At 45.0% G+C, this 27151-nt stretch overlaps 1 protein-coding gene across 5 annotated transcripts in view; it reads right to left on the bottom strand.

Moving 5' to 3' along the window:
- The window catches only part of ST6GAL1 (ST6 beta-galactoside alpha-2,6-sialyltransferase 1), a 133565-nt gene that overhangs the window by 70816 nt on the left and 35598 nt on the right, over positions 1 to 27151 (bottom strand). For 2 of the 5 annotated variants that reach the window (XM_057739039.1, XM_057739038.1), the window contains exon 4: positions 21957 to 22066. The exons of the other annotated variants lie outside the window; for them this stretch is intronic. The gene's annotated coding sequence lies outside the window, so the exon portion shown is untranslated. The remainder of the gene's footprint in view (positions 1 to 21956; positions 22067 to 27151) is intronic. 5 annotated transcript variants of the gene reach the window in all.

Here is a 27151-nt window from a genome sequence, read left to right as displayed (position 1 = left end):
GGATCCACTCCCATTTTTGAGTTGATCTCAGCTCAAACATAAAGAGGAAGAGGAGTCAGGACAGACGAGGAGGGGGCATAGGATGAGCTGTGTTCAAGTACCTTTTTGGTCATTTTTTGCATTTCCCTAAGACTGAGTTTTTACCTTATCACTTAGACAGACTTGATTAGTGTTGCTGAGCATAAGGAAACATTTGATACTTTCCATAAATCTGACAGTTTCCTTTGATGCCAACCATAGGGGAAAGTCACAGAATTAATAACTATATAAAGTATCATCCTTTCCCTGTGAAATTATGCTCTCACTAACCTCAAAAACAAGATTTCATTAAAATCTGTTAAAAGCTTCAGGGATGGGCTTTCTAGGTGGTGGAGTGGTTGAGAATCTGCCTGCCAATGCAGGGGACACGGGTTCAGTCCCTGCTCCAGGAAGATCCCACATGCCGTGGAGCAACTAAGCCCGTGCGCCACAACTATTGAGCCTGTGCTCTAGAGCCCATGAGCCACAACTATTGAGCCCATGTGCTGCTACTGAAACCCATGTGCCTAGAGCCGGTGCTCTGCAACAAGAGAAGCCACCACAATGAGAAGCCCGCGCACCACAATGAAGTGTAGCCCCCCGCCCACTCACCGCAACTAAAGAAAGCCCGCGCACAGCAAAAAAAGACCCAACACAGCCAATAAAATAAAATAAATAAATAAATTAAAGAAAAAAAAAAGCTTCAGGGACATGAAAATTTTGATTTGCCTCCCATTCGTTTCAGGATGGTTCCAAACCTACAAGGTGGACAATAAAAATACACTATAACCATACATATGTCAAAATCTGAGCTAATTACAATAGAACTTTGCTTAGACCAATGTAAGTGCAGAAAATAAAACTAAAAAGCAATGTTTTTCTTCTTATTACATTATGGAGGGACTTTTATGTGCAGGACTCTGCTAAGTGCTCTCTATACATTATCTCACTAAAACCCCCTGACGTCTCTGTGAGGCTGGTGCTATAATCCCATTTTACAAATGAGGAAGCTCAAGGCCAGAAAGTTTAAATAAGTTGCCTAAAGAAGGTAACTAGAATGTGTTGAAAATGAGATTCAGACCCCACATTTACAACATTTTATTGAGCACTAATTATGTCAGACCCTGCTCTTAGTACTTTTCAAGTACTGGCACATTTAATCCTCCCAGCAAACTTATAGAGAACTACCGCTGTCATCCCCTTTAGGTGAAAGAGATTAATAATGTGCCCAGTGTCACACATCTTCCTGACTACGAAGCCTGTGATAGATCCGTGTGCAATTGGGCTGTGGAAGGAAACGGGAAGGTCATCCCTTTCCTGCAGGCTCTGCACAGTTCAGAATGGAGCGTTATGATTTTGCGCTGCTGTGAGAGGCTAAGGCTGAGCTTCGCGGAAGTGCCGTGTTGGGATTTAAAGGATGTGGGTGTTTGGGCTTGGCCCTCATCATCAGTCTGAAAAAAAAACCCAAAAACCTGTTTAACCAAGCTTCCTCTAAGGAAGCGCACGCAAAGATGGTGGTCTCACCTATTCCTCTGGTCAGTTACATCCATGGTGTTCTAAGAAGCATGTGGGGAAGAACAAACACACACTTGACATGTTTTGACCTTTGTGAAATTCAGCAAAACTTTGAATAAATTTTCATACCCACAGCTGGTGGTTTTGTGGCAAAACTGGTGAATTCACACATCACTTCTTGCTGAGAAAACAGAAGCTTATGCTATACGTCTTAACCTTACCCCACGCTGTATGTCAATTACATTTCAATAAAATGGCGGGGGGAGGGGGAGGAACAGAAGCAACACCTCAAGAAAACAGAAGTAATACCTTTTAAAATGTCTGTAAGCTTTCTGGCTTGGAATTCAAAGGCTGGATAATTTCTTATAAAGAAATAGTTTCAAATTTATAATTATATTTATAAATAAGATATAATGACAACTATAAATGTATAATTTCATAATCTAATTATAAAAGATACAAAAGAAAATAAGCATGAGGCTGCAGGCAGTAGCATTAAACACAATGTCGAGAAATTCTGAAACAATCCAAGTATCTAACCACAGGAATACACAAACTGTGATTTAGATTTAAATGATATTCTCTGAAGCTATTAACATACGACGGGCATTCTAAAGATGGAAACATGTTTATGATAACAGGAGAAATACAATAAACTTTGTTCACATTAAAATTATATTAAAATTTTATTTTTTTCCACAAAAGGACAATGATTGCGAGGGAACACGGTAAAATGACCAGTAACGTGTCAGAATGCCAGGACTGTCAAAGTATATCTTTACTGCCGTTGTAATGTTTGTGAATAAAACAAGAAAAACAAACTTGGAACCAATCCGGTTGCCCACAGGAGAAGCACATGGCCCTCCCAATTCAGTTTCTCCTGCATTAGGATAGCACAGTCTTCCTGGAAAGAGATAAAACTGGGCCTTCTCCACAGGATCTCCAGCCTTAGCACGGGGGAAGGCAAATACATTTACAGTAAGACCCCTACAAGCGAACCTTCAAGTTGCGAACTTTCAAAGATGCAAACGTGCATTTTCATGTCCAATCACGTACGTTAGTTCCTTTGTCTGGCATACACGGTCATGTGCGTGCCTCCTCTACAAGTGGTTGTGCTTTTGTGTACTTTACTGTACAGCACTGTGTAGAGTACAGTACAGTATCTTTGTTTCAAGCCCAGGGTGGCTGGAAGCAAGCGTAAAAGCAGCAGAGATGTAGCTGGTGCTAAGAAGCGCCAGCTGCTGTACTGTACTACTGTACTTTTCAAGGTACTGTACTGTAAGATTAAAAATGTTTATTTTTTGTGTTCATTTGCTTTTTATGTATTATTTGTGTGAAAAAAGTATTATAAACCTATTACAATACAGTACTATATAGCTGATTGTGTTCGTTGGGTACCTAGCCTAATTTTGTTGGACTTACGAACAAATTGGACTTAAAGAACAAATCGGATTTATGAAGGTTCTCAGAACAGAGCTCGTTAGTATGTAAGGGACTTACTGTACTTGGCACCTGACAACCCAGCCCTGGCTAGCTGAGTTCTATGTATTATAATGGACTCTTCACATAACTTCTAAGAGGAAAGTGTCCTTAATAACCCCATGTCTCATGAGAGAGGCTCTCCACCTACTCAAAGCACTTCCTTAACTCTGGCATACTCATTTGAAGACCGGGTTCCCCTCACTTCCCTAGAATCTCTCGGCTACCTCCAGAAGCAAATTGAACAATGGTTTGGAAATGGGCTACTTCTGCTTTGCCCCGGGCCTCCTTCCGTACCACAGGCAAAGCTGTCCACACCAGCAGCAACTCAATCCCTCAGGGGTAACATCACATCAAAAACACTGCTCACTTCCACCTATTCAATTCTGCCGTCCTTCCAGGCCCGGATCAAGCACCACTCCTTTCCTCTTTGCCGGAGGATTGGCAGGCCACCAGAGTGGGAAGCAGAGGGACAGACCTAGGTCAGGATCCAGCTCTGTCACTCCCCAGCTTCATGACCCCAGGTAAGCTTCCTGAGCTCTTCTGCTTTCATTTTCTCTGTTCTTAGGCAGTACTGTAATAAATTCGGCATGGGATTCCTGAAATGCATGAAATTTGTAAAAAATACTGCACTGCCCAATACTACTGCCGCTAGTCACATGTGTCTACTGAGCCCTAGCAGTTTGCTAAGCCTGGTTGAGATGCGCTATAAATGTAAAATACACACCAGAGATAAAGATTTCACGTGGGAAAAAAAGAATGCAGGATGTTAGATATTGATTACATGAGAAAGTAAATAATATTTTGGACATATATAGGGTCATATAAAATATACCATTATAATTAATTTCACCCTGTGTACTTTTTTATTGTGACTACTATAAAATTTAAAATTACATAAGTGGCCCACATTTGTGACTTGATTTTCATTGAACATGGTAACTGCTCAATGTTTTTTCTTTGTTTTTCCCTCCCATTCACTGGCCACGTAGAGCACTCTGCACTGTCAGCACTGTCCAAAGTCTTTCATCACACCTGCAGTTCCAGGTGAGTCCCTTCTCCTTTCCAGGCCCCAGATTACCAACCTGAGACCAGGGACCAGGAGTAGGAAGGAAAGAAGATTTAGAATCGGAAGACTGAGCTCCAGTCCTGGTTCTACAGTTACTAACTGGATAGCCCTCAACGTGTCATTTCACTCCCTGAGCCACAGTTTCACAAAACAGGGGGCAATGATATCCTGCTCGTGGCAGGAGAGAACGCACATGAAAGTGCGGGATAAACTCTAAATGACTGCACAGGCCAGGATTACGTAGTATAATTTGTACAGGAAGGAGCTGGGCAGTCCTGTCTGCCTCCTCTGATACTCTCTGCCTTCCATTCTCTACTGCTATTTAAGTATTTACTATGTCTTATGTCTCTGCAAACAAGTTTCCCCAAGAACACACCTCCTCCTTCTCACGTGCCCCCAACATAGCCCAAGCAGAGTGCTGCAGGCAGACCTCCTCGCCTCGAAGCCACCACACAAGCTGAGCATATCCTGTGCACCGGAGAGTAAGCTTAGGGCGCTCAAAGTGCAGCAATGCAGATGGCCTGGCAAAAAGAAGAAACGGATAACGCAACAGGGACGTGCGTGTAATGGAGGAATTGAACACGTGTAGGTGCACCAGGGACCAAGAGGAGGGTGCACCTTACTTGGGAGAAGCAGAGAAGGGTGGAGGTGGGGAAGATATATGAAACGGCCAACAGGAAGGACTCTTGGAGGCATTTGCAAAACAGAAGGGCATAAAGATATGAGTGAGCATGGAATGCTACAGCGGTTTAATCCAAAGTGAACATCAGCATAGGATGTACAATAGGCCATCTGACAAGATGAGTCTTACCGTGAGAGGCCCCTGGCGGAGAGGTCATTTCTACAGATGGAAACACCACTGCCCTCCTGACTTGGCTACTTCAGGTTCACCTAGCTCACCCCACGGTCCACTCAAGGAGGTGTGCAATGAGCTCTTAGGAATGTAAGTTCCACCTGTGGCAACTGCATAAACCTCAGCTATTTGCAGACAGAGATTTGTGAGAACAGGAACCCTATTTCAAAACATTCTGTTCCTATTTTTACCCAGAAATACCTCCTTACAGTCTACACTTTACCTCCACCCAAAGCCAATGAGCATGAAAAGCACAAAGCTACACCATGGCGTGGGTGGTCAGGCGGGCTTCTCTAGGTCATAACATGCTTCTTTCCAATTCCAAGGTGAGATCCAGATTATCTCTAGTTAAGCTAAACTGCAAACTTTCATTTCATCAAAAACACAATGTTCTACCTGCATGGCCCAGGAAAAGGAAATACACAAAGCTTCTCGGGTAAAGATCTGAAGTTGAGATTTCAGCAGCTGAACAAGGCCTTTTGATTGGTATGTAAATATTTAAAGACGAACCTCAGAAGATCATCTCTTCATTTAAGAATGAATAAAAGATCAGGAAATGGGTGCTTCTGAAAAGGACGGTTGAGCAGTGGGAGTAAATAGGCACCTCAGCAGAGGTGGCATCTGTCCTACAGAGATGGTGGAGCCACACCCTACCCAACGGTTAGTTACAAAATCAGTGCTGGAGCTCAAAAATCCCCCTCTCTTGGGAAACTATGGATTAAAAGCATTTGAAGAATTTTAAAAGTCATATTAACCTACTGCAATGTAATGATTTTGTTTGGATCCTGATTTAAATAAACACACTGATTTTAAAATTATATATATGTATATATATACACTCACATAAATATACACACACATCCACACACATATGACACTTGGGGAAATTTGCATATTGACTCCATATCTGATAATACAAAGGAATTGTGTGTTATTTAAATGTGATAATAGTCTATGATAGTTGTTTTTATTTTTAGAGTCCCTATCTTTTAAAAATACACAGATAAAATGAAATATTCATAGATAAAATGAAAAAGTAAACTTGAATTAATAAATCTGAATTAGAAGTCAATTAAAATAAGTCCTTATTGTGTAAGGACATCCATGTGTAGTAAAGGAAACAAACAGAAAGTCCTCCTACCTTAAATCACCCATAAAATACAGAATACATAGTCTGTTTACCCAACCCTGGAACACGCATATAAAAGTTCACTCAGTGAATCCAACACGCTGGGTTATCCTCCAGCCCTGGAGGAGACTACGATTTCTTTTTCTGGGGATCAGAAGAAATAATTATCTTGAGTGAGTTTAGTACCATGCCGCACAAAAAAGACAACTATTTCAACACTGGGATCATATCCAGCACAAGATGCTCGCCCTACAGAGACTGAGGGAACCCTGGCTCGTGTCTCCCCTCCTGCACTTGCGCAAGCCTTAAATTAAGCTGAGTGGCAGTCAGAACTGTGGGCATTATTTTAATTACTCTCTCTTATCCAATATCTCCCTTTTTAAAAATACACCGCGTAGAATTGACATGCCACTGTGTGCTGATCTGCTGCCTGAGAGGAAGCTATACCAAGCTTCTAATATTAGAGTTGATGTTTAGGAGAAGATAATCACATCTTAACACATGGGAATATAAGGATGATAAGGAATAGGCAGAGTGGTTCAGGTCACAGAGACCATCTTTGACGAGGAGGCATCGCTATGTCTACCTATATGCGTCACCATTATTATAAGTTTCACTTCTTGAGCCTATTCTGTGCTAGGCACTCTCTATTTTAAGTCTTCTGAATAACTCTAGGGGTTATTTTACAGGTGAGAAAGCTGAATCTCAGAGTAACTGTGATTTTCCAATGGCCACACAGAAAGAAAGGGACAGAACCAAGATTCAGATCTCACTCCCCAAGTCCAGCCCTTTCTAGCATGCTGCTACCCCTGCCTACAAATAAGGCCTTTAAGTCACAGTTATTTAACAAGGTCCCTTGATTTTCTAAAACAGGTTTTAAATAATTAAAAAAAAAAAAAAACCCGTTGAGTTGCCCAACTGAAAAGCAGATAAAAAACGCACTCCTTAATTCCACAGGATGACTTCTGCAAGTCTGCAGCCCTGTTGAGCTTTACTTTCAGTTTCCCTGGCATCCTTTCCAGCATCCTTTGGCTACATCTGACATACTTAAAAGAACAGATCAGGAAATAATTTCTGAATCATTTGTCAGAAGTCCCGGTGACCTCATAACCCTCCCCACCCCCAAAATAAAACAGGCAATTTTTTTTTTCTTTAAATCTCAACTCCATGGGGTTATTTATGGCAACGTAATAATTGAGTCAGACTGGCTGTTCACGGAAGTGAACTGACAAAGGATGTGTTCTGCCCAAGGGCCAGCCAAGCAGTAACCAAAGGCACCTCACAGGGAGTTTGATCTTGGAATAGATTCCTTTATGAACTTGATACGTCAAGTCCTCGTGCAAGGGTTTATCAAGTGCCTGCAAAAGAAGCCCCCACCCCAGGCTGGGTGCTGTGGGGACAGGAACACTCACATCAGAGTCCCAGTACACAGGCAGCTTCAGGCATCGTGGGGAGTGGCTATGGGTGGAACACAGCCATCCTGTCACACGAGCCCACCTCCTCGAATCCTTCCATTCCCCAGAAGGATTTGAGGAGATGGGTGGTGTAGGAGGGGGTTAGAAAAGGGTTTACCTCATAAGTGCTGACCAGTAGTGGAAAGCCTCTGACCTGGCTAGGATAGAGGGCTGTGAGTGCCTTGAGGGCAAAAACCATGTCTAATTTGTTTTTGTGTTCCCAGAAAAGCAGGCCTCAGATATTTGTTGTGGATATTTTAGGTCATGGTCATGTGCTACGTTTACAATTTTAAAACATATTTATGGTTGAATACTGAAACTGCTCTCAGGTGCCACAGCAGAATCTGGAGGGCACAGAATCTGAAGGACAGGAATCGGATTCCTGTCCTCAGACTCCATCTGGCCATATGGGAGGTCAGCTGGAGAGGAGGGAGGCGGTAGAGTGGTACCCAGAATGCCTCTCAAATGGTAGAAGCCACCGATATCCCAAAGATTATGGGCAGATGACCCTCTGTCATCTCAAAAGGGAGGGGAGGTGGCTGGGGACTGGAAGCCCACACTGGCTTCTATTGTGGGAAGGTGAGCAGAGCCAAGCTCTGTGACTCAGTGGAACCCACTTCTGCCCACGAGCTCCTCTCCCTCCCACCCCCAGTGGTGGAGTTATACGAGCAAAGGAAACAAGATGAATAAGGATCGTCATAGAAGGCACCATCACAGCTCATACCCCACCCAGTACGGGATGAGACCATCAGGTGACGCACCCACGCTTCCAAGAAATCCAGGTCACAAGAGCACACACGTCACTGGTGAGGCCTGGAGAGGCTGGAGAAGACAGTCCTCACGCGGGACAACTGTGAAAGGTCTATATCGGGCAGTCCAGGGAGGGACCACAGGTATCCTTTGACTGAACACATGGGAGGAACCAGTGAGTCCAATTGGTTCTTAAGAGCATGTTGACTATGAGGTAATTTAGCACAGGAGCCAAAGTCTCCCTGTTCCCAGGTCTGAAACAGGAGCCCCTCCACTGTGCTCCCACAGCACCCTGTGCAGACCCCATCCCAGTACGCTCTCACAGTTTCTATGTCTGTCTCTCTAAGAGGGTGTGACCTTCCCAAGTGCAGGAAGCATCCCAGTCCTCTCTGAAGCCCGGGCACCTACCACACTGATAGGTCTAGACTGGGTCCAGAGCAAGGACTTCTGCGTGCCCTGAATGAATCATAAATGAGGTGCCTGTACAAGAATCACACTCCACCCAAGGAAAAATAAACGCCTGGGCTGACTGAAAAGCCAAGTCAGAAAAAGTCCACAAGAAGGCGACTGGAGAGAAGGTGACTGGCTAGAAGGCGACCTGCCTCTCCCACGTTATAAACTAAAATCTTCAATGGAAATGTCCTTCCCACAAAAGGAAAAAAAAGAATCAGTCAGCTGAATGAAGTAAGTCAGATAGAGAAAAACAGGTATCATATGATATCACTTATACGTGGAATCTGAAAAAAGGGTACAAATGAACTTATCTACAAAACAGAATAGAGTTACAGATGTAGAAAAACTTATGGTTACCAAGGTGTAAGGGGGGAGGGATAAATTGCAAGGTTGGGATTGATATATACACACTTCTATATATAAACCAGATAACTAATAAGGACCTACTGTATATCACAGGGAACTGTACTCAATACTCTGTAATGGCCTATATGGGGAAAGAATCTAAAAAAGAGTGGGGATATATATATGTGATTCATTGCTGTATACCTGAAACTAACACAACATTGTGAATTAACTGTACTCCAATAAACATTTTAAAAAAGAAAAAGAAAAAAAAAAAGAATCAGTCAGTTAGTTTTCACCAGGCGCTCAGGGTAGGAGCCTGGCAAGGTGATGCCTTTACTGGAAACCCTGCCCAGCTATTTGCAGGTGACCTGGAAACAGAAGTGGAGGAGGTGGGAGGCAGGCAACCATGGCAGTCAGTGATGGAGAACACACTGAAACTAGTATCTGAGTTAGCTGGGTCTGGATAAAGCCAGCACCTGGTTTATATTATTTACTGAAACTTTTTAGAGGAAATCAGAAAAGACCGAGCTGTGGAAAAGGACTGCAATGGTTTATGAGAGAGGGACTGGAGAAGGGGATGCGGGCAAACCTCACCCCACGGGCAACAGTTTGCAGCCAGGCAATTCTCCATAGCAGGTAACCAGCCTTGGCATAGGTCAAATATAGATGTCAAACCTGATGCCTATCAATTATCATAAATATCAGCCCCATTGACTGAACATGAAATAAGTTCCAGGTGCTATGCTATGGTATGCTATGCTATGGTATGCTATGCTAAGCATTTTGTCTCTATCCAGTTATCTTAACATTGCAAGGTAGATGCAAGTCACCTGCATTTTATAGATAAAGATGAGTATGTTTACATGAAGAGCTAAGCCCCTTATTCAAGGTCATGCAGCTACTACAGTGCCGGGATTGAAACCCAACTCATGTAATTCTCCAAAGCCCGTGTCTACGACACACAGAGGCAAGGCCAGCCCTGCAGATAAGTGTGGGTAAGGAAAGGCTTCCTGTGAATAAATAAGGTTTGACCCGGACCTGGGAGGATGTGTAGGATGTGAGCAGCTAAACAAGGCTGGAAGGACATGAAGAGGTCCTGAAGGTCCCTGAGATCCTATGGGAGAAAAGACTCAAATTCCAGTGCCCTGTAGTTACGCTGCTATTTTTTTTTTTAAGCTCTTTATTGGAATATAATTGCTCTACACTCTTGTACCAGCTTATGAGGTACACCAAAGTGAATCAGCTGTACCCACACACGTGTCCCCACATCCCCTCCCTCCTGCGACTCCCCCCCACCCTCCCTGTCCTGGCCCTCTAAGGCATCACCCATTATCGAGTTGATCTCCCTTTGTTATACAGCAACTTCCCACTGGCTATCTATTTTACAGTTGGTAGTGTATATATCTCCATGCTACTCTCTCACTTCATCCCAGCTTCCCCTCCCCCCCACCCCCCACCCCCAGCCCCGTGTCCTCCAGTCCATTCTCTGCATCTGCATCCTTATTCTTGTCCTGTCACTGGGTTCATCAGTACCATTTTTTTTTTACACTTCTATTTTTTAAATAGTAAATGGTACCTGTGGGTACTGTAGAATTCAAATTTTTCATTAATTGCAGAGAAAGTCAAATATAGGAAGATTTCCATCATTAGCTCTTCGCCCAAAGCCCAAGCCTTCCACACCGCCCCCTCCCATCAGGTACATCGTTATTCGGGTTCCCTTGTACATGATGTGTGAGGCCTGAGTGCTCGCTGAGGTGGAGCAGCCCCGTCACAATTAGAAGTGACCTTAGCGCACAGTCATGTGGTCAACCCACCACCTGACGAATTTCCTACTCAACAGCAGCCAAAAAATGGCCAGCCTGCCAGCATCTGCTTTCACACATACAATAATGACCAACTCTTCTTCCAAGGCAGCCCACCTGAAGACAGCCAAATATTAGTTATAAAAAGCTTTTGACTTTCATTGGACTCATCTCCTCCCAAGCCCCTGAGCTTGCACCTGCTAGTTCTAAGTCCACTCTCTAGAGGAAAACAAATGTCTATTACTTTTTCCAGAAAACAATCCTTTAAAACTATTACACCCCCTAAACCTCCTCTTTTTCAAGCGAAGCATTCTCATTCTTTGAACCATTCCTTAAATAGCACGTTTTCTGAACTCCGCACAGTGCCCAGGTGTGGCCTGAGTGGCATGGAACAGGACACCAACTATACCCCCACCATGCAAATGTGCAGAGTCTCTGGTTAGTTTTTAGCCGCCTCACGCAAATGACCCTCAGTTAGCTGAGCATCCACGGAACTCAAGCTCACCAGCCTGTCTTACGAGCCCCACTCCCAAGCTACACCTCCCAGCTGGGCTGCCTTAGTGTGCCATTGGTATTTGAAGCTCACATTTTATCCTCAATTTATCCTGGTGCTACACTTTATCTTTCTACATTCAGTCCCTCTTCTAACCTGTGAAGCTTACAGAACTTTGACCCTGACACATACAACAATTGCTACCACTCCTGGCTTCAAATCATCCATACATGGGATCAGCAAGCCCTGTCTATGCACTGCTCTACATCATGGGTTAGACAAGCACTATCTCCCCGACAGACACAAATTAGCATTCTTTAGTGATAGTTAGAAAAGCACTACGTTTAAGCCAAATGAACCACCATCCAGTCCACGTTTTCCACCTTGTTTATGAGAATATAAATCCTCAGTTACTAAGGATACAAATATGTTCATTGTCTGATAGAAGAGTTGTAAGTTAATGGTCATCATGATCAACATAAAGTTTCTCTATGCCTTGGAATCACACAAAAATGTCTGGCCATCAAGTGGATACTTTAAAATACAGGTTCTGGGGCAAAACACAAGTTTCTTTGTGCAGATACCACGAAGAGCTGCTAAACTGAGGGGCAAGAGGCCAGGACTGCCAACTGGAAAAGACAGTATATAATAAGACATTATGGATAGAGAGAAGCTCCAGTGCTTTCCAACATGAACCCCAAATTGAAAGCGTCAGGTCACGGAACCCTATGTCTTGTGTGCCAGGGTAAGGAGACGCAGCGGGGATGTACTGATTTAATAAGTACCTTACGCACCAGTTATCACTTATTGAGTGCTACCATGTGCAGCCATTTTACATGTCATCTTCATGACTGCCTGCTGCTGATGGTTTGTAATTATTCCTTTTGAAAATTTAGATGTTTTTCTCTCCCTGGGTTTCTCCCATTCTCTAGATGCTGAAGACATCCAACAGCACTGTAGCAAAACTATTTGCAAGTTTTCTTGGAGCCCTGGTAATTCATTCAGCCAACTAACTATCCCTATGATAAATAGTTCTCAAGATTTTCCTGAGAATCAGACAGTATGCTAGGCGCTAGGGACTCTGGCGGACCTCACGTAGCTCCGTTTCTTAGGCTCACCCCCCTTTAGCCGTGGGCTTCCATCCCCTCCTCCCTTTGCTGGCTGTGTGGCCTTGGGTAGGTGACACTGAACACTGATATAATGCCCTTTTCCTAATGAGGATGAGTGTCACGTGCACGTGTGCCCAGCGGTATTCCGGACACATAGGATACTTCACAAACAGTAGGGACTTGCTCTTTCATTCTTTCCTATGCAGTCTGCCAATGTCTTTTCAGAGAAGGCAGGAATAAAACAGGAGTCTAACTGTTCTGCCTTCTCCCTGGACATCTGTGAACTTCACATCATTTGCCACCATTAGAGAATTAAACCTGCATTCTTTGCATATCAATTTTTTAAGAAGAAAAAAGAAAAACTTCAGTTCTTGATACATTCTGTAAGGCATAGTTCCTTTCATTTCTTCCTTTCCTGACACTATTCTATGTATAAAATCCAAAGGAAACAAACTTAGATCATTTAAATCCAACTCCCAGAGGCGGTTCACCTTGGTGTGAGATGGAACTGGTTCAGTGTCAGGGTCTGATCGAGAGTCAAACGGTCTTTCTGCCACCCTTGGCCAACTCTTCTGTTTCCCTGGACTTACCATTTACTATGGGCTGAGTGTTTGTATCCCCTGCAGATTCATACACTGACATCCTAATCCCCAGATGTGTGAAAGTATGAGGTGGAACCTTTGGGATGTGATTAGGTCATGAGGGTGGAGTCCTCATGAATGGGATTAGTGCTCTTATAAAAAAAAAAAAAAAAAAAAAAAAAGCCCCAGGAAAGTCCCATCAGCCCTTCCACCGTGTGAGGACACAGCAAGGAGGCGTCAGCTATGCACCAGCAAGTGGGCGGTCACCAGATCACCAGCATGCCGGCGCCTTGACCTCAGACTTCCCAGCCGCCAAAACTGTGAGAAATAAATACCTGTTGCTTATCAGCGGCCCAAACAGACTGTCACCATTACATCCACACAGAACTCTTGGGTAACATGTCATTCGAGTCACCCAAGTGAGTCACCTGCAGATTTATTCTCCTAAAAACATAACCATGGTGGTGCAGAAAAGAAGAAACCAAAATAACCACATACAGCTGCTCAAAATGCTAAGGCGTGACCTGTCACTCAATTCTATAGCATATTATATTGCACTCAGTAAACACTGTGGGCCCACTACATGCCAGGCACTGAGCTCGGGGCTTGGATCCAGTAGCAACTCTTTGGGAAGAACCAGCTATAAGGTGCTCCATGTCCCATTTGCTCGTCTGGATGTTATTAGCTTGTCACTTCCTCTCCCCCTCCTGTATCACTTCCTCACTTCTCCTCACCCACCCACACTCAAAATGTTGGGGGGGTTTTTGTTGGTTTTTTTTTTTTTTTTTTACAGATTAAAAAAAAAAAACCGCAAACAAGCTCCTCTCCTTCCTCACAGCAGGGCCTCTTGAGATACTTACACATCCCCACTTTCCACTTGTACCTCAGATAACTGGAGTCAGCCCACATTGTTCCACTGAAATTGCGTTTCCAATTGCAAAATCTAAAGACTCCTCTCCAGCACCTACTTCAGTAGGTGCACACAAGCCTGCAACGACGCGTAGCCCCTGCTCTCCACAACTAGAGAAAGCCTGTGTGCAGCAACGAAGACCCAACGCAGCCAAAATAAATAAATAAATTTTTAAAACAAATAAAAACAAAATTTAAACCAGACACCTGTACGGAAACTTTATACCCTACATTTACTCATTTTTTGAAATGTATTAACCACTATGTGCTCAGCACATTTCTTAGTGCTTAAGATGCTTAACCAGAGGAAGACACTGCCCTTAGAGGTTTACATCCCAGCAGAGTGAGACACAGAAAACCATATATGTACTGAGTGAATTATTTGCTATCTGGGAAGATGCTAAGTGCTATAGAAAACAGAGCAGAGCATGGGAAGAGGAGGACCAGAAGTGTTGAACTGAGGCAGCCTTCCATTTTAAAAAGGGCAGACTAATTCCTCATGGAGAAACAGACATTTGAGCAAAGAATCAAAGGTGGCAAAGGAGCGAGCCCTGCAGTCTCTCGGGAAGAGCATTTAAGGCAAGGATAAGGCCCGTGCAAAGCCCCGAGGCAGGAGTGCACCTGTTGGGTATTGACTGGGAGGAAGGGAGCAGAGGAGGGTACCGGGAGAGGGGATCCTAGCGAGCCAAGGCAACAGTGTGGGGTCAAGGTGAGGACTCTGCGTCTTACTCCCAGTAGAATCGGAAGCCACTGCAAGGGTCTGAGCAGAGCAGCAACCTAATCTGATTTTATGTGGCCAGGACTGCCTGTGGGGACAGGACAGGGGACAAGGGCAGAAGCAGGCAGACCAGCAGGAGGACATTGGCGTGATCGTAGTGAGAGCTGCCCATGGCTTGGCTGCAGTGGAGGTGGTGAGAAGTGGATGTGATTCAGCTGTGCTTCAGAAATCAAGCCCGCTGGACTGGATGTGGGCATGCGAGGAAAATACCAAGGATGATCCCAAAGTTTCGGGTCCAAGCAACTGAAGGATGGCGCTGCTCTCAACAGGAGAGAAGAAGATGAGGCAAGAGCAGATCAGGAGTTGGGCTCTGGGTATCCTGAGTTTGAGATTAGACTGTCAAGTGGAATGTACATAGGCAGCCTGAGAGGAAATTACAGAGGTCAGGAGGAAGGTCCACGCTGCGGGTATAAATGTAGGAGTTGTCGGCACTGCAGGCCCTTTGGAGGTTCTTGATCCGCTGGTTGAGTTTTTCTCTACCCAAGAACATGGGTGTTTACTCTGGAACAAGAGTTCCTGGGTTTAAACCTGACTCTACCAATTCTCAGCTGTGCGATCTTAACAAGCTACTCAACTGGTCTGATGATGTTTCCTCCTCTGTAAAAATGGAGACAACAGTGCCTACCTCTTAGGGTTGTAATGAGGGAAAAATGAGGAAATTTATATCAATTACCTTGCACGTGGTAACAAGCATTCAACATACGTTAGTAATTACAATCCTCTCCCTCAGTCTCTATCACTTACTATCTTGCTAAGCTTTTTTCTTCTTTCTTATTCCATATTCAACTCATCCTTCACTCAGGGTGCTCCTGGATCACATGTTCATCCTGGTACCTCACTGCCCCTAGGACAAGCCCATAAAGGTATTGAATCAAACTCAATAGGAAACAAAACTCTGTTATTACTCTCAAACATTTCTTAAATGTCTCCATTTCTCTTTTCTCATTATTTCTCATCTGAGCTCCCAATAAATTTTACTTAAACCTTAATTATAGCGCAAATAAAATTAAAATGTAACTTTGATTTGCTTACATGTCTGGCTTCCCTTAAAACTGTAAGCATTTCAACCACCAAGTAATAATTAGCTCCATAACCCTAGTGCCTTTGTGTCCAGTGCTCAGACGATGAAAATTATCCTATAAACATCAGTTGAACAGATGAAACTACAATTCTATTGGCTACTTGCTAGACACAAATTAAAATAGTCATCACCACCTCCACATAAACTACATTTCCTGCCCTCAAAGTTGAGACAAACTTAGTGCACCTGAGGCAGGAAACAAACGAGCTGAATAAATGTAATGAGATTAATGACAGAGCAAACTGTACAGTATTGACCATGTTTACAGAGTCCCCAGAAAAGATCCCATCTTGGCTACACTTAGAAATGAGGAAAAGTGCTATTATTGAAATAGCTGGCTATAACCAGAGGGCTTCAAGAGGAAAGAGATGTGAGCAGGATTTTTGAATAAGAGATGGAGAGGTGAGGCAGGCCACTGGGGGCTTCGTCAGTGGTCAGGAATAGCAGAGGAGAAATGGTAGTGTGTAAGAGCACCCAGCTCAAATTTGGAGCCCAAAGGAGCTGCTGGAAGGAAAGATGGCAGATAGGCAATCACAAAGGAGAGGATGGTGAGGACCCGCCAGCCACCTTGAGTACTCGAATGATGTAAAACCAAAAATAAGATCCATTCACAGTAACAGAAAATAAACCTTGAGTTGGAGAAAGCCCTCACATTCCTTTGCCACTCTTGGATGACAATTGTTCTTCTAACACAGCAGATCTCGACATCAGAAGACACAATCTCTTTGTGTTGGTTGACAGAGATGGGAGCTCAGATGGTCTCCTTATCAAAGTTAATACACACAGGTGCCCTCTGATCTCAAGCTCAGGGCTGATGAAATGACGCACAGCTCACGCTCCCTTCCTCTCACTTCATCGTCCCACCTGTTTTCACTCCTTGTGAACAAATTCCTGGCCCTCAGCATAGTTGCTGCAGAGCCCAACAGTTTGCAGACAAGCGTTCCCCAGCTTAGTCAGCCACCAACCTTGGCATTAACGGAGCCTCACTGAGAGTCACTAGTAACCAGAAATCTACCTCTGCCGCAATCACCGAAAGATGCCTCGAGGACGGTCACGGTTGTCCACGTTCATAAAGGTTAGAGATGACTTCAGATGTGAATATAAGGATCTGCTATCCCTGTGATACACTCTGCACATAGCTTTGCTCTCTATCACCAGTCAGGACACCCAACCCCTAAGTTTCTCCGTCAAGAGAAACAAAACTTCCTTATTCTAAGGAGGCAAGATTACATAGCATAGTAAGTTCTAACTTGTGAGTCACAGAGCTAGGTTTGAAGTCCAACCCCATTGCTTACTAGCTCTGTCATCTACGGCAACTTAGCTGGATTCTTGGGCCTTGGCTTATTCATCTGTACAACAGGGATAGTGTTACCTCTATCATAGGGTTGTGGGGAGAATTAAATGAGAAAAGAAACACCCAGCACACAATCAGTGTTCAAGGGGACAGGTGTTATCATGGACCTTAGAAACAGAAGTATCCTAGGCAATCATTCAGTAGGCTTCCTGCAGCTTTTAGCAGGGTCTCATAGGTTGCTCTTAGTCTGTAAGAAAGCTTATGCTGAATTTTATCAGCAAGGTTGAGGGTGGAAACAGAAGGTCAATGGGCCAGGGTAGGGGTCAAGCCTTTTTCCAGGCTCTGATGAGACAAGAGTCCCTGACTACAATCTATAATGTATGTGCTCATGGGATAGGCCTTGAGAACTTAGAAACAAACACATGAAGAGACAGAAAGACATCTGCCCACCAGCAGTCCCTGAGAAACATGAAGTGCTCAGTGCTCTGATGGCAGGACGGGGAGTCCAGAGGCTCAGAAGCTATGGAAGAGACCAGTGCAGGTTGCCCAGGACACAACACAGGAAGCAATGGCCCCAAAATATCTACGAACTTTGGCCTCTGCCACTCCTCCCTCCTGCTTTCCCTCCCAGAGTTGGGATCCTTTCTGACTTTGCATGTCTGCTAAACTCCACCTCCGCTGGAACCTTCACTCGTCCCAGTCCTCCCCCGCGCAGGAGTGCAGAGGGCAGACACTGACCTGGCCCTGGGTCCTTCAAGCCCACCTGCTATGTGGTATCACTGATTGCTTGAATAGGAGAAACATGGATCTTTGAAGGCAGCTCCTTCCGTCTGCAGATAGTTCTGAGTTTACAGTTTTAGAATGCAGATTCACTGATCCGGAATCTACTTCCCTTGACTTCTACCTTTAGGATCTAGTTCTAAGACTAATGAATTTTTAAGAGATGAATGTCTTTGCATGATAAGACATCTTTTCAATCGATGCATGCCATAAAACTCACAGCTCGTATTATTGTCAGCCAGCCATGAGTCACACCTTGCAGGCAAGGAAGTACCATTTAGTGTTTCCTGAACCTGTCAGACCTTAATACCATCCTGGGTACCTATTATAGCCACTGCTCCCCAGACCCCATCTGGGCTGAATCAGAGAACCCAGGTGACCGAGATGAGGCAAACTGGAGACTGGTGGCCTAGTGGATCAGATGTGGCAAACCTGGGTCCATTCCCTGATTCCGTCATTTACTCACTATGTGACCTTGGGCAACACAGTTAGCCTCTCTGAACCTCAGGCCTGTATCTGTGGCTTCAGAACGATAACAGCATCTACCTTTAGGGTATTCAGAGGAATACATGAAATGCCGTAAACCACTTAGCACTAAGGCTGTCAACAGTATCACTGATCCTACTGACTCCACAGCAACCCTGTCTTTTTTGCTCAGTGCTACAAAATTCACAGTCCAAATGCCTGAGACCAGGATTGAAACTCAGACCTGACCACCTCTAAAGTCTAAGTGCCCACACCCAGCAGCAGGGGAAGGAGAAATTAAATGGGCAAGAGTCCCCGTGGCACAGAATGACCTACAGATCTAGGTCCTGGTTCCAAATTCCCACTTGCACTCAGCTCGTATTGCATCCTCTGGAGCCGTCATTGGGCAGCAGCTCTGACCAGCAAGACACCCCCAGGCCACGGTAAGGAAAGGAAGGCTGCCCTGGACTTCCTCCTGCCTCTGCTTCTGCTCCTCCCTTACACGCCACCCGCCTCCCCTTCCTCTGGGGACCGTTCAGCATGCCCACTTTTCCTCCAGGGCTGCACCCAGCTCTCCTGGGAGGCAGGCTGGGAACAGAGTTTAAGAGGCTGGCCTGGGGAGATGGGCAGGCCGTGCTTCACTCCCCAACTTCAAGGCTTTGCGTTATTGTTTCATGCCCCTGGGACCCTCTCCCTCTGCAGTGGGGCCCATTTGCAGGAATGCTCCCAGCACACTGCCAGGCTCACCTGTCAATCCGTTAATAGCCCCACAGCCTTAGCTATCACTTCTCTTTCTCTAAAGTCCAGTGACCTTGCCACCTGTGACTCACATGTAAATAATAGTTTAACTAATGAGCCCTCATTCATTTGTTCACACAAACATGCCCCAAGTACAGGCGATACAGAAATAAATAGGGTCCAGTTCCTACTCGTGAGGCCTTAGAGAAAGGGGAAGACCCATAACCTGATGAGTGGAAAGATCATGTAAGGCATTAAGAACTAAGGGCTGGGGTGGTGCCAACTCTGCTAGAGGAAGCCAGAAAAGGTAATGTTCATCCTGGGTTTGGAAGGATGAATAGGAGCTCACCAGGCAGAAAAAGGTGTGCCCAACACACACACACACACACATACACACAAACAGTGCAAAGGCTCATCGGTCATGAAAGGGGCCTGTTGTGCTTAAGGAACGGTGAGAAGCTGTGACGCATGAGTGTTTAGAACTGCAGGGATGGGAAATGGGGTTCAATGGGATTATCTGCTCCAGACATAAGTGTATCTAGTCCCAGTTTATCCTGGAAAAAAAAACTAGGACTGACAGAGGTTTTCTAAGCAAGTAAGTGATGCTGTTAGGTTATTTCCTCTGAGCTCAGAGCTAAGCTCCTGGCATTAAAAAGGAGCTTTGATGGGGTGGGAAGAGGACCATTTCAGTTGAAAGAGGAGAAGGCGCCAGAGGCCATTTCTCCTCAGCCCCGGCCTGGGCTGCAGCCCTACCATCTACCCCACCAAACCCCAGCCCAACTAATACTAAACTCTAGTCAAGTCCCCACTGGAATATAAGCTCCAGAAGATGTTACAGAGAGATGGGAAGCCACAAAGATGAGAGACAGAGGAGCTGGGACCAACTGTAGGGATAAACCAGAGGAGATCAGGGAAGCATTGTGTCTGGGGGCTCACAAAGTTCTGAAAGGAACGTGAGCTTTTGGCCAGATAGACCTGGGTTCAAAGCCCATCTCTACTCTTTACTGCCTGCATGACCTTGTGTAATTCATCTGACATCTCATCCATTACACGGAGATAACAAGCCCTACCTCAAAACTTGTTCTGTGGCCAGTGCAGCGTCCACTGTAAGATGGATCTCTGCATATTACTTAACTGATTTTAATATGCTCATTTTTGTCTTATGGGGGAGGAAGACATCAGACTAAAAGACCTTCAGAAAACGGCGGGTGCCACTGAAGGACCAGAATGGAATTGGCTCCATGAGAGACGCACTAGGCAGTTGTGAATTCCTAGGTGAGACTCTGATCTGTCCCTCCCAAGTTTCTGTCTGCCCTCGGTAGCTGTTTGCAGTTTCTGTAGGATAGGATCACATTTCCCACCTGAGCCCCTGGGCCCAGGAGAGCTTGGGGCCTTGCAGCCCAGAGCTTTTCAGAGCGCTCACATGACAACCTGGTAGGGCACAGCCGTTCCCGGCAAAGGCATTAATAATATACACCTTTTTCCACAAACTCTGGCAAACAGTCTAAAGTGACAAGTGAAAACATTGAGTCCAAATTCTCACTGGGGCCAAGGGCAGAGGAAGCCAGAATAATTTGCCTTATCGGGGCTAAATCATGGGGCTGAGTCAGAGTTCTTTTCAGGAGTGGTGGCCAAAGGAAATGGCTGGTGATAAAAGCTAAGAAATGTAGGCGAACCATATTCCTTGCAGAATAAACTGTGGGTGTCGCCGATGAGTGATTTCAGTGGAATGTTTCAGTGACTCAGAGGCACAGAAAAAGGAGTCGTGAGACACGCTGGCTCGGGAAATGACCTGGACTGTGGATAGCATCTCGGCAACTCGGCAACAGCCCCAAACACAGCAGCCACCACAGGCAACCCAGAGACCCGGAGGCAGGGGACCTTAGGAAGCGCAGGCTGATCCCCTGCTTGTGCACAAGCCGGGGGACAAACAGAGTACGTTTCAGCAGGATTTTCGTCTCCTCTGTACCATAGCAGCACCAAACCAGTGCCTGGCCTCAAGGCACTCAGCCGTGTGAATAACTAAAGAAATAGGTGCTGGAGGAAGAACACGGGCTCCGGCTCCAGCAGCACTGGTTAGTAACCACGCAAATCTACGCCAGTCCCTTGTCCTCTCTGAGCCTCAGTCTTCCCATCAGGAAAATGGAAAAATGGCAAGTACTTTGAAAGGTTTTTATAAGAATAAAATAATGAATGGAAAAGCCCCTATAAGAATGCTCGGTAGGTAGCAGGCATTCCAGAAACGGACTTCTCAGAATTAGCCCTTGTCCTCCAACAAAGATGACCCCTTGAGCATCAGCTGTTGCCGGTTCTCACAGAGGAAAGAGGAGGAGATTGGGAGGAACAAAGAAAAGAGAAAACAAAGCAACTGAAGGTGATACATAAAAGGAAACTAAGGAAGACTGCTAAACTCACCCTCCCCATGAGGCCTGGGGCAAGTCAGAATTCTCTGGTAAGACGTGGGGCTAGATTTAATCAGTGGTTTTCACATTGTGCTCCAGGAAGCCTAGAGAGTCTGGGGAGACCCTGAGGGCTGCCTTGGGGTGGGGAGGAAGCAGACAGGCAGGCCTCCAGGCAGCTTCAGAAAACTTCCCATGGAAGGCGTTCTTTTTGAAGAAACAGTGCCACACTTGGTCCTTAACTTTTTGAAAGCTAATGCTTTCTCCAAAGTCACTGGCATCCTCCCAACTACTGCTTCTTTCCAGGAACCCAGATCCAGGACCCTCACTCTCAGGATTGTGCGAGCACAGACTCGGCACCCAGTGACTCCTTAAATTTTGCACCCGAGGCACCTCACTTGCCTCAGATGAGTACCAGCCCTGAGTCCCCAGCCCTCCTTCAGTGCCCGTACTCATCACCTCTTTGGTATCTGGCACCTTCCTCCCTGGAAATCTCTCGCCGCTACCTTCTATGGTGCTGCCTTCCACGGGGACATTATTCCTCTTCTTTCTGGCTCCTCTCCTTCCTCCTGGGCAAGAGGAGTGGGTCAGGGAGAGAAAAGTACACCAAGGCAAGGGGAAAGCAGGATGTGGACTGGGCTGTGGAGTCTGGCTTTGGACAGGCTGAATCTGAGGGGTTGAAGTACAACTGGCAGATTGGCAAGGCAGGTGTGAACCCTGGGAGAAGAGGTTGAGGCAGAGAGATTTTCTCCCCTACCTGGCAGGATTTTCTCTCCCATCCACTTCTTCTTTCCTTGCCCCACTTCCCCCGCTCACATCAGGTCCACATCACCTAACGCTAGGATGTTCACAGTGACCTCCTAAGCCGTGCCCATGTCCCATCTCTCAGCTCACGTGAGATTACTCTCCCAAGCCCAGCTTTCAATAGTCACGCCCCTCCTTCAAGACTTAAAATAGCATCTTCCCTGTTTGCTCCACCAAGTCCAAATTCCTCAGTCTAGCATCCAAGCCTGAACTCTCACCTTACCCCCAAGCCTCCAAGCAACACCCTACTGTATCCAGAGGCGCCCCTAAGCTGTAGGCCACCTCATGAGCCACGACTCTGACTTTCCCTGCACTCTACTCCTCCTTCAGTACATCTTTTCCTCCTTTAGTACACCTCACCACTCACCCCAAGGCACCCTGTCAAATCTTCACACTGCACAGCATACCCCATCCCCTCTCTTCGCAGATCCTGCATCCAGGCTTGCCAAAGCCTAGAACAGTTTACAGATGTTCGAGAGTACACTTCCCTTCTTAGCCAATAATTTCAGTGCAATAGCAGGTATTGCAAAAGCAAGGCCCTTGCCTCATCAATTACAAGCCACAAGGGAGAAAACCATCTCCTGCCCTGCAGAGGCCACAAGTAACCTGGAACCTGCAGGTAGGTTACATTTAACAATGTATCTTCAATAGGAAGCTTATCTTCTGCAGGGAAGCCTCCATCTCCACTTGTTTCTCTCTTTATTGCCTTTTGCACCTAGCCCAGCAGGGGGATCCAGCAGGCTTTCAGTAAATGCTAATTGAATTAATTACTGAGATCCTCCTGCTGGGAGCACGGAACTAACTCCATAAAAAATAATTTTGGAGCTATTGCCATGAAAAATAATTTCTTGCCTTTTCCATTTGAAGATGGCCCAACCAATGACAGAAATGTTCTAAAACTGGATTTTGCTGATTGTTGCGCAACCCAGTAAATTTACTAAGAATCACTGAATTTACACTTTAAGCAAGTTAACTTCACGGAGTATAAATTATACCTCAATAAAGGTGGTTTGTAGAAAATCTGTATGATGAATAACTCTACCATAGTGGCTCACTGTGTTTGGCTGAGTAATAAGTTGAGTGAGTCATGAGCACATTCAAACACAAAGAAACCATTTAAAAAGATGATCCAGCCCTGTAAGGTGTGGTTCTGAGCCTAGTCTCAGTCCCCGTGGGATCAGCAGCAGCTGTGAACGGTTGGGGATGGGTAACCCCATGGAACAGTCTGGGTTGTTGGGGGAGGGGGGAGAGCGCTGGGATGGCCAGGCATCGGGTCCGTCTATTGTCAGGACACAGCAGAAAGTGAACTGATCCTGTAGAATATTCCACATGGGCCTCTGCAGTGGATCAAGGCTAAGGAATCAGACCCCAAGCCAGGATCACCTCCCCAGGAAGCATCCTCTGACCTCAGGCTGGTTCACTCACACAGCACCCCAAAATTTCCTCTACATGAATCCCACAGCCCGTGGGGTTATACTCAGTTGTGTTATTAAGTCATATTGTCTCTCTCCGTAGACCACACGCTGCATGAGGTCAAGGACTGTAGCTCTGGTTCTCAGGGTGCCTAGCACAGAAGCAAGCACACAGTAGGTGCTCATTCTTAAAGCTGACTAGATGCTGAATGAGGGAATGGACACCCATCTTTGACTGAAGTGGGACAAGGTATACACACATCCCGTTTCCTTTCAGGGCAGCACTGCCATGCAGCTGGGTATTCATGACTGTTCAGGGCCCCCTGGAGAGGAGAGGGAACCAGCATTCTCTAGGGCAAGTCACTACACCACCCCTACTTAGCCCTCCCAATCTACCCACTAGGTATTGATACTGCCCTGTTTACAGGTGAGGAAACTGAGGCTCTGCACCTGGAACCCAGATCTGTCAGGTTGTTGTGGGAATTAAATGAGTAAATATACATAAAGCATTTGGTACCTGGTACACAACAAGTGCTATATAATTCTTAGCTACCGTTGTTATTTTTCGCAGCACATTAAAGCTGCCCCTCCATCTATAAGTGAAAAGAAGAGAAGAGCCCGAGCATAGTGAGTCCCTGAGGCCATGGCAGCTTCCCTTGGCACCTCAGACCTCCAAACACTGAGAAAAGTCCTCCTGAGTCAGCTCCAGAGGTTTCTTCATCTCAGCTGCCAGTAAGTACAGATGCTGGCACACAGGGACCAGGGAAGGACAGGGTGGAGGAGAACTCACCCCACAGCCCGGTAAAAATTCAACACTTACAGGTTGTTTGCTCATCTATGGGAAACAAAAAACAACAACAAACAAACAAAACATCCCCTGGAAAAATACTCAGCTCTATAAAATATCACGTTCCTGGAGCCACCCAGGACAATGAAAGAAGATCCTGTAGCCGGCAGTTAGTTCTGATCCAGTTAGCATCAGAAAACAAGGAAAGCCAGACTTCCGGGGCAGCTCCGGAAATGGTGGGAGGGGCTGTCAGCACTAGGTCCTTTTGCCTCTCACACTTAAAAAGTACGGGCTGGGGTCTAGATTCACACAGCCAACCTGAGAGCACAAAGGGTGAGTCACACGACTAGCCACTAGAGAAATGCAAATGAAGACCCCAGGGAGCTACTACTGCACACCTATTAGAAGAGCTAAAATTAAAACAAGACACCCCACACGCTGATGAGGAAGTGGAAAAAGTGGATCTTTCCCACATTCCTGGTGGGAACAGAAAATTGTACAGTCACGCTTAAAAATAGTTTGGCAGTTTCTTAAAAAATTAAAAATACATTTGCCATACAAGTCAGCAATGGCACTCCTGAGCATTTATTCCTGGAAAAATACAGGGGGAAAAAAATTGGCTTCTTTGTTTTCGCAAAAATAAAATTTTATGTTCACATAAAAACCTGTTCGTGAGTACTCATAGCAGCTTTGTTATAGTCAAAAATTAGAAGCAACCAAAATGTCCTTCAATAGGTCAATGGTGAAACTGTGACACATCCATGCAATGGAATGCCACCCATCAGTAAAAAAGAGCAAACTACTGGTACTCTCAACAACCCAGATGGACCTGAAGTGCATTATGATGAGTGAAAACAAAGCAGTCTTAGAAGGTTACACATCATATGACTCTATCTAGAGGACACTCTCAAAATGACAAAATTATAGAGATGAGAAAAGGGAGAAAGGGCCAGTGTGACAATGAATGGGTGGCATGAGGGAGATTTCTGAGCGGAGGAATAGTTCTGTACCTTGCTTGCAGTGGTGGCACCACTAATCTAAACATGTGAGAAAATGACACAGAGCTCTACACACAGTTGTACCAACCTCAGATTTCTGGTTTTGATATTGTACTATAATTACATAAGATGAAACCAGTGGAAGAAAATAAATGAAGGATCCACTGGACCTCTCCGTACTATCTTTGCAACTCCCCCGAATCTATTATTGTTTCAAAATTAAAAGTTAAAAATAAATAAATAAAAAAGGAGCACAGCTAGTAAGAGGCATCTAGGATTCCAGCCCACATTCCTCTACTCCAAAAATCCCAGCACTCCAATCAGATGACTTATGGTTTGGCATGCACCATGACATTCTGTATCTCCATGCCTTTGCACATACAAATTTCTACCTAGACGGCCCTTCCCCTGCCTAGCTAACTTACAATTTCCTTTAAGACCCAATTCACATACCTTTACCTCCTGGAAGCTTCCCTGACTTCCCATCCTGAGATTACTCTGATCTTCCTTTGTACTTCCTGAGCACAGCACTAGTCAACCGAACTGTAATTCTTAGTTTATGTGCCACTATCTCCTACCATGTGCAAGCCACAGAATTGGAAACTGTATTTGCAAAGTCTCCAGTAAAAAAACTTGTCTGTAGAACACATAAAGCACTCTTACAATCCAATCATAGGAAGACAATCCAATTTTTTCTTAATGAACAAAAGATCTGAACAGACCTTTCATCAAAGGAGTTATGCAGATGCCATATAAGCACATGACAAGATGGTCCACATCATTAATCTTCAGAGAAATGCAAATAAAACCATGAGATATCACCACCCACCTACAAGAATAGCTAAAATTAAAGACTGACCACACCAATCATTGACAAGGAAGTGAAGCACCTGGAACTCTCATACACTGTTGGTGGGAATAGAAACTGGTACAACCACTCTAAAAAAGGTTTGACAGCTTCTTAAGAAGCTAAACATAACCTACCATACAACCCAGCCTTCTACTCCTAGGTATTCACCCCAAAAGAATCAAAACAAATCATTATTTCCATATAATGGGACACTATTCAGCAATAAAGGAATGAACTGTTGATACACAAACACGGATGAATATCAAAATAATTATGCTGAGTGTAAGAAGAGCATATGCTGTATTATGCTAATTTATGTAAAGTTCTAGAAAATGAAAACCAATCTATAGCCATAAAGCAGATTAGTGGTTGCCTAGGAACAGGAGGCAGGACATAGAGAGGGGCAGAAGGGAGGGATTAGGTGAAGGAAGAAACTTGAGGGGATATTCATTAACTTGACTTATGGAGAGAATTTCACAAGTGTATACATATGTCAAAACTCACCAAGTTGTGCAACTTAAATATATGCAGGTTTTTGTCTCTCAGTTATACCTCAATAGAGCTGCATGAAAAAAATGGCTGGAGCCAAAACATGGAAACAACCTAAATGTCCATCTACAGATGAATATAGACGTCGTACATATATACAATGGAATACTACTCAGCCAAAAAAAAAGAATGAAATAATACCATGTGCAGCAACATGGATGCAACTAGAGATTATCATACTAAGTGAAGTCAGAAACAGAAAGACAAATACCATATGATATCACTTATATGTAGAATCTAAAATATGGCACAAG

This window comes from Hippopotamus amphibius, chromosome 6 (genome assembly GCF_030028045.1).
Source record: "Hippopotamus amphibius kiboko isolate mHipAmp2 chromosome 6, mHipAmp2.hap2, whole genome shotgun sequence".
Taxonomy (NCBI): domain Eukaryota; kingdom Metazoa; phylum Chordata; class Mammalia; order Artiodactyla; family Hippopotamidae; genus Hippopotamus; species Hippopotamus amphibius.
This window is presented reverse-complemented; position numbering and strand designations above follow the sequence as displayed.